Source organism: Syngnathus leptorhynchus, chromosome 1 (genome assembly GCF_054491065.1).
Source record: "Syngnathus leptorhynchus isolate UIUO chromosome 1, UIUO_Slep, whole genome shotgun sequence".
Taxonomy (NCBI): Eukaryota; Metazoa; Chordata; class Actinopteri; order Syngnathiformes; family Syngnathidae; genus Syngnathus; species Syngnathus leptorhynchus.
In genome coordinates, this window is record NC_141195.1 from 24,231,188 (window position 1) to 24,242,268 (window position 11,081).

Sequence of the window (11,081 nt, forward strand, 5' to 3'; positions counted from 1 at the left end):
TTATCAATAAATGTAGTTATCATGGCGGGAGGGGGGGTCCAAGTAATTATCCATCCATCTTCAACACCGCTTCATTAGGGTCACGGGGTCATAGCGAGCCGAGCGCAGCTGACCAAAGAATAGAATAGTAAAAGATAAGTGGTACTGTGGTCAACTGGTTAGCACATCTGCCTCACACAGTTCAGAGGTCATTGGTTTGAAAACAGACTCTCTCCTTCCACTGTGGACTTTGCATCTGCTGCTGCTTGTGTGAGTTTTCTCCGTGTAGCCCGTTTTCCTCTCACATTCCCAAAACATGCATCTTAGGGTTCATTGAAAACTTTGGAGTTGTCCAGATCTGCCCTGTGATTGGCTGGTGACCAGTCCAAGGTGTCGTCCTGCCTCACGTCTGTTGGTACTACTGAGGATAAGTTGAATGGAAAGTGCTGATACAACAAAAGTGGGGCACAATTGCAAATACAAAAATTGGACGATGAATATGATATTATTATATCATTATTTTATTTTCTGTAGAGGTCGAACAGCATCCTGAGTATCTTACAAAAGAGAGTACAGTACAACCCTCACATTGTTGTAAATATCATATTTCCATGCTATAGCAAGTAAAGCAATGACACTTTGCAACAATGTAATCTTGTAAATTTACTGTCCCCTCAAAATAACTCAACACGCTGCCATTATTGTCTGAAGTGCTGGCAAGAAAAAACGAGTATATCCCGACTACAATTGTGCAAGTTGCCCATGTGGGATTCATGTCACAAGTTCGTGGTGATCTACTACAGACTACAAAACCAATAACAACACTTTCTTCTTTTTTTTTGTGTCCCAGCTGTCTGGATGCCTTGTGTCTCCTTGCTGCCTCTTACAGGTCAGTCGTGGTACTACAACAGACAATCGATTGGTTCATCATCACCATGCATATGGAATGAAATCACCACGAAAGGCCCTGCTGATGAATGAAAAATGGTAATGAGGTGGAAAGCACAGCATTCCAAGGATACCTAGTGTATTACGACTCAGTTCCCCACCCTTCCTTCCTGCGGCTGAAGTGAAGAACAAAGCCAAGAACTTAAGATTGTTCAAATGGAGCAACAATAATTGGTGAAATTACTTATCTGTGCGTAAACAAGGGTTATCAACGCTTCAGATGCTATGAGCTGATTTTATCAATATTGTGGTTAGCTAGAGAAGTGGTCAAAGTGGATTGTTTGGGGTCAAAACACAACAGTTGTTTGTTCATTATCAGATGCGAGGGCTGATTTATGTTGTTTGTAGTCATGTTTGTGCCTTTCAGTCCCTCTCAAAAGCTTGCCTGCTCACGTTGGCCTCAAATGGGACTGCAAAAAAAAAGATGCCAGCGACAGGGATAGAAAAACAAACATCAAATGCTCGCCAACTAGATGGCAGAAGATACAGTTCATAACAGAAACGGGTCACGATATGCTCGGAGACTCACAAGTGATAGCAATTTTTTTTTAAATGGAGACAGAATCCACATTATTTCAGGATGAATACTTTTTGTGATTATTTTTGTTTGGTGGTGCGCCGTGAGATTTTGTGAAATACCTGCTTGGGCTTGATAAAGATGGGAAACACTGCGTTAGCATACACCAGCAACAAAATCTTCACAAAAGACGGAATTAACAGCTCAAAATAGCAGTGAGTGTTAGCACAAAACCTTCAGATGTCTGCTCAAAAGCAACAAATTGGCAGAAAAAGCCCAATAGAACATCTGAACTTTAATTGGGGGTAATCAGACGTGCTGTAAATGGTGAGATGAGTCTCATTTAACAGGAATGTAAATATGATTGCTTAGTTCTGAACAGCCACATCTCAGTGATAAGGTGTGCACACTTTTGCAACCACATTATTTCAACTGCTTGTTTCTTACTCCCACTCTCATAGGAAATAATAATAATAATAATAATAAAACTGCTTTGTAGTGGTTGCCTGTTGGTGGGAAAAGTACCCAAATGATTTATCTTCGTCTCAGGCTTTTGAACAGGCCGTGTAGAATTGTTTCTTTTGATAGAATTGCTTCCTTGAATTGTGTCCACTATAATTTAATATTAAAAAATGCAGAGAGATTTATATTTAATCCCAACTGCGTGCTTTGTACAGTATTCCTCTAAAATGGCGAGGACAGGAAGGAACAATAGTTGGATTTATGCCTGCACAACTGTTTGCCACCGTGAAAGGATCCAGCGGCGGGAGACGGAGCTTTCTTTTGCCCGTCGCCACAATCAGAGTGACAGGCGCAAAGAAATTGATTCATACCAGCATAATGGACGCTCTCAATAGCAGCTGGCCCACTAATAGCCTGTCATCATTTACAGGAGATATCCCCGAAAGGCGTGGAGCGAAAAGGCATCATCTCGTGACCCAGTCGCAGGAGGGAACGTGGGAGCGATGGGCAACCGCTGTCCGAGTTTGCAAAGCACTTAAATCCAAATTGTTGTTGGCAATTGAGACCTGTCGTCTGTTCTCGCAGCGGTCTAAGCAAAATTGAAGATAATCATAACAAAACTACAATCTTATCAATAATGAGGGCCGATAAATGATGTTTTGTTTGTTTAATCGGTAAACTCAAATAATTCAGGAAATCAATTGTGCAACATACGAATTTGTAGGAGCCATTTTCTTTGGCGCAATGCTATCGCTAGCCAGCTAGCTAGTTAGCTAACCGCTTGTTATTGGAGGAGAAAGTGTTTTCTCATGCGGTTTTTTTTTTTTTTTATGATTTTGCTGCTTTTGTGAGGGTCTATAAGATATCTGTTTTGAAAGTAAGTAGGCTTACATACTGTCGCCGCGTGTCATGTTCTACGCGTTTAAATCCTCGCCAGAGAAAGATTAGCCTGACATATAGCCGGCAGAAACGAGTCACTTAACAGGGATTAGGATTAGTTACCTTGTTTCGTCTTAATAATTGCCACCTGGAGAACCTTACAATCAGGGTCATCTCACTTTTCACATGCTAGTAGTAACATTATTAGAAAATACAAAACCTGTTTTGTTTTTAAATATATAATAAATAATAATCGACTGGCAGTGCGAAGAAGGTATTCTGTTGAAGACGCTAACTAATCTTCACTTCCAAGCCAAACAAAAGATGAATGTTGGAATGGAATGTTGCAGATTAGCTGTTAACATTTCAGACATAAACAATTGTATCATTTATTTGCTGGCACCCATTCAATAAAGCTGATAAAAAATGTTTAGGCAAACCCACACATATAATCACGGACTGTCGATACAAGCCAAATTAACAGTTTGGTCTGTGAGGCGGCGTGATAACGGAAATCAAATTTTTCGGTCAGAGCTAACTGTTGCATTAACCAAAAATAGTATTTAACGTTTCCTTTAATAGCAAAAAAAATAGAAAAAGGGTGTGAAAAGTGTCATAAAAGTGTGGGGGGTACAACATCCACGAATAAAATAAATAAAATAGTAAGAAAGATTTCTTCCAGTTCAGAAGAAAAATAGTGTGATTGATGATTACTGCTTTTTGCCAAGGTCCAGTTTTTGAAGCACAACACACTAACGATCCTAATAAAATGAACACTCCTTTGATGATTGCCAGCCTAGAACAGATTGCTCATGTTTTGGTTCTAAATGTCAAGATCTGCTCAGTGCAGGGACGGATTTTTGATAAGTGGAGATTTGCAGATTTTCAAAATAAAGTACAGGGTGTCTCACTTTTTGCCCATTGCTCATCAGTTGACAAATTCTTGCCTGGCAAAAATGTTTTAAAAATCTGACCCTGAATAAACCTCAGTGCCACTTTTGATAAACTTGATGGCCTTCAACAAACGCCTGATTCACTGTGCAAGAATTCCCAACCAACTTTGTCATATGTGTCGACAAGCCAAGGGCAAGGAAATGGCTTGCTTTCAAAAATTGGCAAATGGAGGCGAAAAGCTGTAAATGCTAATGATGACAATCATCCCTAAAATGAAAAAAATAAAATAAAAATAAGTTTATAGTGACTTTTGGGACATCTGCCTCCACTGCTGTGTTTACTCACCCTTGCTGCAATAATTACAATACAGTGTGGCATTGATTCCACACACACACACACACACACACACACACACACACACACACACACACACACACACACACCTGTGACGCTAACTGCGGGAAAGTAGGTGAACCTCCTCAGGCAGGGGCAACATTTTATAGCCGCATTCACCCCCCCCGTCTTACCTCCCCCTTCACATGTGCCCCTCTTAAGTCTCCAGTTTCACAAAGCCCCTCACCCCAAAGCACAGAACCCCCTAAATTCCCCGGAAACCCCCACACCACACTCGTCACCTCCACTCACAGTTTTGCCTCACGAGCAGAATATAGTTAGTTATTCTAGTGCGTTTTCTGACTAAATACTAAATATGACTACATTGAAAACTCAATTGAACTCACTAGAAGCAGTGTCGGCAACTTTCATCAATTGGGAGACAAATGCTGGACAAGTCATTGGCTGACACAAGGAACAGGCCTGCCCAGAAAAGAACTAAGAATAGACTTGACGTGACCAAACACGAAACAAAAACAAGTCAAAATGAGGTTGCTGAAACACAGGCCATGACTTTGGCAGTCACTCAATTTTCCAGACGTATGACATTTGCGAATCTTTTTTTCAAAGCCTGTGCACTCAGTCAAGGTTGTATGATGACATGACTTATTTAACAATGGTTGTGTCATCAAATGTGCGTGACCTCGGAGTTATCGCCGGATAATACATTCCGGGACCTTACAAGAATTTTAGAGTGCCTCATTCAAAGCAAAGAATAAAAAAAGCAAATATGCAAACGGTATACCGTGTCTTGCTCAAGGGCACCTTGAGCGTGCTCAGAAGCACATTCCCACATTTTCTCCTGCACTTTGCCCCGCTCAGGTCTGCTTTCCGGATGAGGAGGGAAAGGGAGGGGTGGGAGGTCTTTGATAGGCTCCATTTGAATGAAACGATAAGACGTGGTGCCCTGGGGGGGGGCCCGTATGTGCGTGATCCCACCTGGTACGCCTGTTGAATATGTATTGTTCTTTGTAGTGCAGCACTAAGTGCTAATGCAGGATGTAAAATGAGAACTAAGGTGGGTTGGGGTTGCTGGTTTCACGGTGTGTGTGTGTGTGTGTGTGTGTGGGGGGGGGGGGCATTAAAGCACAGGTGTAAGGCAACTGCGGCAGCACAGTGTAAACAGCCGGGCAAATGTTGTTACACACACACACATAGAGAAGCTGATCATCTGTTAGTATGATTAGCCCTCACTTGCACCCCGGTGAGGCGACACCCCGGCCTCATATTGTGTAGCGTGACCTCCCGCGGTGAACGCCAATGCAATCGTAATCGGAAGGATTTCCACAAAACAATCGACGCTGGCTGGATGCGACGTCGGCGACACGATGGGAGGGTGAATTGCTTGGTGGGCACTAGAATTTTATTGAAGGAATCTATTCAAGTGGATTTAATGGGATAGCTTAACCTTTAACTAAAGTGGTTGGTTATTAAAGATATCACCAAAACTGGATGTACGTGACAAAATATTATTCATCTAAAAAACCTAATGAGCTAATATTTGTATATATCCCTTGCATGATTTAATTTTGCTTTCTTGACCAGTTATCACAGATAGGAGTCCTTTTTAACGGCAGTATGAGTTAAGATTTATTTTATTTTTTTATTGTAATTGTATGAATTACAGCATTTTGTGTGGGAGTGAGCGAACGCTCTGTATATTTAGCTACTAAACGAGTGAGTCAAACGAGAAAGCATTCCTACGTGCTCTCGTTTGGATTTGAAGCTAAAGTCATAGTGTGTGATGAATGTTTACTTTCTCTCCCATGTATGCATATTTTTTTGAAATCAAACCCAAATAAATCCGCAGACATTTTCATTGTTTCCGTGTCGTGCTTACTGCGATCCACAAATCAATGGACATTCTTCCACTTGTAAGCTGCGGAGGAGTGTTCCTTAAAAGCCTCGTTTTCTTGACATTTGACAAATATCAACCAACCACACAAGGCAAGCCATGTCTGTTTTGACTTAAGAATGGTTAACCCGGAGCCTCTGTTAGCATTTGCTGTGGAAGAATAGATGTGTGTGAGTCATTCGACATTTACTTTACATTTTTTGGTTCCCGTTCAAGATTGGAAATGTACAAACATGCTTGATATGTCACATTAGTGGAATCTCACTTTGCTCAAAAACACTTTGTTGAAATTTGAACAATTTCCCACACAATTAGCTGATGAAATACAACAAATAATGATACAAAAGTCATTAGTGACATTATTTTACTGCATCATTGATTTAACATGACAAATTAACCAATTATTGAATAAAATAAAAAAACGGCATTTTTTAAATTTTATTATTATTTTGTCTTCGGGATTAAGAATAATAAATCAAGAATTCATGCTCTTTTTTTTATTTATTTCATTCTAAATATCATGGTCACAATGTGAGGGTTAATTGTTGTTTGTCTTTATGTCCCACTTAATTGCCCAGTCCAAGGTGTATCCCAAAATTCACCTGGGATACACTTCAGCTCACTAAAGTGCTATTAAAAGTTAAAATGGACAGATGGGAAAAAAAACAAATCGATGAAAGACGCCGCATTTGAGAATAGCAACAGCAGCTAGCCACATAGCTACAAAGCGGCTAATATCAACACAGCCTGAACTTCACGTTCTTTATGAGGCAACTTTTTCCACTCTCAAAAGTGTTTGAGGCCTTTGAAAAAGTGTGAGACATTCAAAGGCATCCTCCCAGTGTGCATCTTCATCCAAAATCAAGCCCATTCACTACACCCTGCTTATCTCAACATTATCTCAGCATTCCGATGCCCTCGACTGGAACGTGCTCATATTCTCAGACGACGTGTGTGTGTGTGTGTGTTTGGAGATGCAGGTCAAAAAGAGGAGTGGCAGATGTTCCCATTTGCTCAGCCAAGTAGAATGAGCTTCTCCTCAAGGCGCATCCGTGCTTTCCTCCTTCCGTATCAAGTGACCGCCGCTCCAAAGGCCTTTGTGGACGTTTAAGGAAGCACGGCGGAAGGAGCCAGAAGAAGTGACTCTTGGGCTAAAGTCAACATGGAGGAGGGAGGGGAGGGGTGCGGAGGCGGAGGCGGGGGTGCTACCGAGAGCCCCCTTCGACGACCACCTGTTGATTCAGTTCCACGTGACCCCACTGGGTTGGAGTGGGATCAGATAGGACAACCAAAGGGAGGAAATAGAGATGTGTTTTGCTAAGTGGAGGTGTGGGAACATGAGCTTCATCAGTTTTTTTTTTTTTGCTCACACACTACTGAAACACACTAGCGAAGCTTCGTTTTGTTTTCATGAGCTACTGAAATGCTCGCACATATTACGAAAAAAGTCCCCACCCCGCCTGTGAGTGAAAGATTAGAAAATGAGAACAATTAGCTCTGACCTGCTGCTGCTGCTGCTGCTGCTGCTGCTGGCGAAGAAGTTGAGGCCCAGCTGTTCCTTTGCACGTGCGAGAGGACTGCGATCGCTTGTTAAGTCCTTCATCGAAAAAACTCTTTCTCTCAGGCTGGATAGCTGATAAGTGAAAAGAAACTGTCATTACCGGCAATATTGACAAGCAAGCTGATTTAACATTTGCTGGCATGTCCCTTGATGGAATTTGTCTTATTAGCGTCTTTGTCACCAAATCATGAGTGTATGCTAAGCTACATGATCACACCATTGGGATTGAGTGGAAGATGACAGTTCTAATGTAGAGTTTTGAATATTATTGAAGGTTTTGAAAGAGAGCTTGTGGTTTTGCTTGGACTTCCCTTCAGTCAGGTCTGGGACTTATTGAGATGTCAATCAATGCAAAAACTTTTGACAGTTTAACCGGACTTTCGGTCAGTCAGCAGCCAGCATCTGCTTGTCGTTAGCGGCTGTGCACCTTTAACGGGTTCTGCACATTGACCTACACGTTACAATTAATGAAGTCTCTACGGACCTCACACTTGAGGAGGGGGGGCTCCTAAAAATGCATTTTACTACATATGAAGCCCTCTTGTTTTTCGTAAATCTGGAGCGGCATAACTACACGTAGGCGAGTCAGAGCCCGTGTTGATCATGTTGGCCTGAAAAAGGGAGGTCTGCGCCGTCATGGAAGTGATCAGAGCTGACTACAATCATGTGTAAATCTGGTGATATATGCAAGTCATGCGATTGTGTAAGTCACATTAGTCAGATGTCCTGAGGAGGTCATGTGATAAGATATGTAAAAAAAATAAAAGTCAGCATTCATGTTACCGTGTGTGTGCTTAGTTTTGCTGCAAACATCTTGTTTGTTGTCCAGCACCCTAAAACACAAACAATGCAGACGAGTACTGATCAGTCCCAATTGTCCTTAGCCCATCTTTGTTTTCTTACAATTCCTTGATTCCGCTTTTGGATTTTCCAACCCCCCCCCCCCCCACAAAATTCCAACCTATCATTTCCTGTGTGGGAGCGAGGGCCGCTCGGGCGCTGAGCAGGCAGAGCACACGACATAATGGCTCTTTGTACACCACCAGCGCCGCCTCCGAGTGAGTAAGGCACATACATAGGGACTGTTTTCAAACGCCAGCCCAAGTCTCAGTCATTCACGTTGGCCCACAGGCTGGCTTGCGGAGAGGGGGGAAGTGGCCAAATCTAAAATAGATAGATGGCAAGAAAGATGTAAACACACAGGCTTGTCTCTTATTTTCCCCTGAAAAGTGAACATGCATGCAAAAAAAAAAGTTTCGCCGAGCCACATCATGACCCAGAGCTTCCTGTACTATCCCGACATAGTAATAAAATTAAATGCACATGACGGTAAAGAAAAAAAACAAAAAAAAACGATTTGTGTCGCTATGAGTACAAAGTTATGCTAGGCTTTTGTAAATGTTCTACTTTGTCTATTTATCTACATGACCTTTGATTGCGTGTACGACTTGACGTGATCTAACACATTCAGTACTTTCGACAACTCGTGTTAAAACATAGCAGCGGCCTGTTTAAAACTTTCTGAAGAAAATGGCACGACGTCATTTACGTCTAATGACCATTCCTGGGCAATCATCTGTTTAAAACAGCTTGGAATTAAAAAAAAAATCTAACTGTGCTTATATTAAATTGCTTCAGGATCAAGAATTACAATACACTAAACATCTTATTTATTTATTTATTTATTTATTTATTTATTTATCTAATTATCTATTCATTTATTCATTCATTCATTCATTCATTTATAACTCAGACACTGGATTTCGAGTGTTTTCCCTGAATATTCATTCTTGATGGGATTCTTACGTTCCGAAGAGGCCCCAAGAGCAATTGAGAAAATGAAAAGCACAGCATTAAATCACAACACAGCCCTTGAGGCACGTTTGCCTGATCCTCAACAAGTATTCAGCTTGACCCACAAATGAGGCTTAGACATTCAAGCTCACAACTTGGGGGATAAGAAAAAAAGAAATTGGTTAGAACACTAGCGTTAATGTTGCTGTTCTTAGGACATATAGACTATCGTCTCAACTCAAACCCAGAACCTGGCCTTCGATCTCCAAAGAAATATTACGTTCAATCACCGTACCAAAATAAAGCCTCTGTGTTCCTATGTATGGCACAGCATGGAATGTTGGGAACACAAACGAGAAAAAAAACACACCAAACAACAACATTCTTTCCCATTCTCTGCTAAAAGCAGATGTTTTTCCAAAATGTGAGTAGTCTCACTGGGAGGGGGGGGGGGGGGGGACGTGCAAATAAATATGGCCCTATGATGAGGACCTCTCATGAGTTGCACTCTGTCTCTGCTTCTTGTCAGCCTGCAAAAAAGGCATCAATTAACATTCCCAGCGGTGGCCTGCGAGGACACTAAATCACATAAGCAGTCCTATTCCTCTCTTCTTACTGAAGACACCACACTCCACGTGAAAAGCCATCACAGAGTGTCCATGTGGACGAACTCGAATGCTCCCGTTGCCAGTTTGCTTCCACAAGTCAAACGCTGATGAAATCAGAGAACATCTAAGTGGCAGTAGGAACACTAGTGTGTGTGTGTGTGTGTGTGTGTGTGTGTGTGTGTGTGTGTGTGTGTGTGTGTGTGTGTGTGTGTGTGTGTGTGTGTGTGTGTGTGTGTGTGTGTGTGTTCTGTCCCAGTATTTATTCTTACACAAGCAGTTTTTGCATTCAATATCTAGAATTCGTTAATGCAGTTTACCTGTTATTAACTAATATATATTCATCATAGTAACGAACGGATGAAGTCTTGGTGTAATTATGACTGTAATTTATGTTAGTTGCCTGTAAAGTCGTGTAAATGATGTGTCGACCGTAAAAAGGCCAGATGTTAAAATTTAAGGCTCATGAGTAGGAAGAATTTTGGAAATTGTGCAACAGATCCGTGGACAGTTTGACGTCACTTTCAGTCGACAGTAGGGGGCGGTACTGCACAAAATATCCTTGTTCCATAAACGCAATATTAACCATTATGTTTAGATTGGACATGGTAAAATGTTTCCGACTGACTTTTTGGTTGAAAGGATTAGGTCAATATTGATCAATTGTGAATCCCTTTGAGCCTTTTGCCGATACAGGTAAACTTCACTTCCGCCTTTCACCTGGATGGACGGAAAACTTGGCTGAATTTAAGAGTTTAATTGACATATACAAGAATATGGTGACTAAAACCGTAAAGCCTTGTTGCTGTTGTTGAAAAACCAATCCAAAAGGAGGGTTGAGAGAATATAAGAAAACAAACACCTGCCGCCATTTTTTTAGGCAATTTACAAATCGTACGCAATTTAGTCACATAATTACTAATTGGATTATTTCACTAACCTGTGATTGGCCCGCTGCAAAGTACACATAGTTCAATTGATTTTCAAACGTCGTCTCACAAACTTCATATGGGGAGCTACTGACCTCTTTTGACCACTATGTGAACTGCAGCATTTTTTGGTCATTCTCGTCTGGGTGAAGCCTCGCTGACCTCTGGAAAGCGGAAGATACGTCACAATTAGCAATATGAATTTTTTTTTTTTTTTAAATATGGGAGGAAGCTGGGGTGAAACTCCACATTGGCCTGGGCAAAA

General features: G+C 41.4%; 1 long non-coding RNA gene across 1 annotated transcript; it reads right to left on the reverse strand.

Moving 5' to 3' along the window:
• Positions 1-520: 520 nt before the first annotated feature.
• Positions 521-10,945, reverse strand: LOC147062896 (uncharacterized). The gene is made up of 4 exons (XR_015067962.1): positions 10,828-10,945; positions 8,272-8,321; positions 7,430-7,560; positions 521-881 (listed from the first exon to the last, which is right to left on the reverse strand). It is a non-coding gene; the product is annotated as an uncharacterized LOC147062896 (long non-coding RNA).
• Between the last annotated feature and the right edge of the window lie 136 nt (positions 10,946-11,081).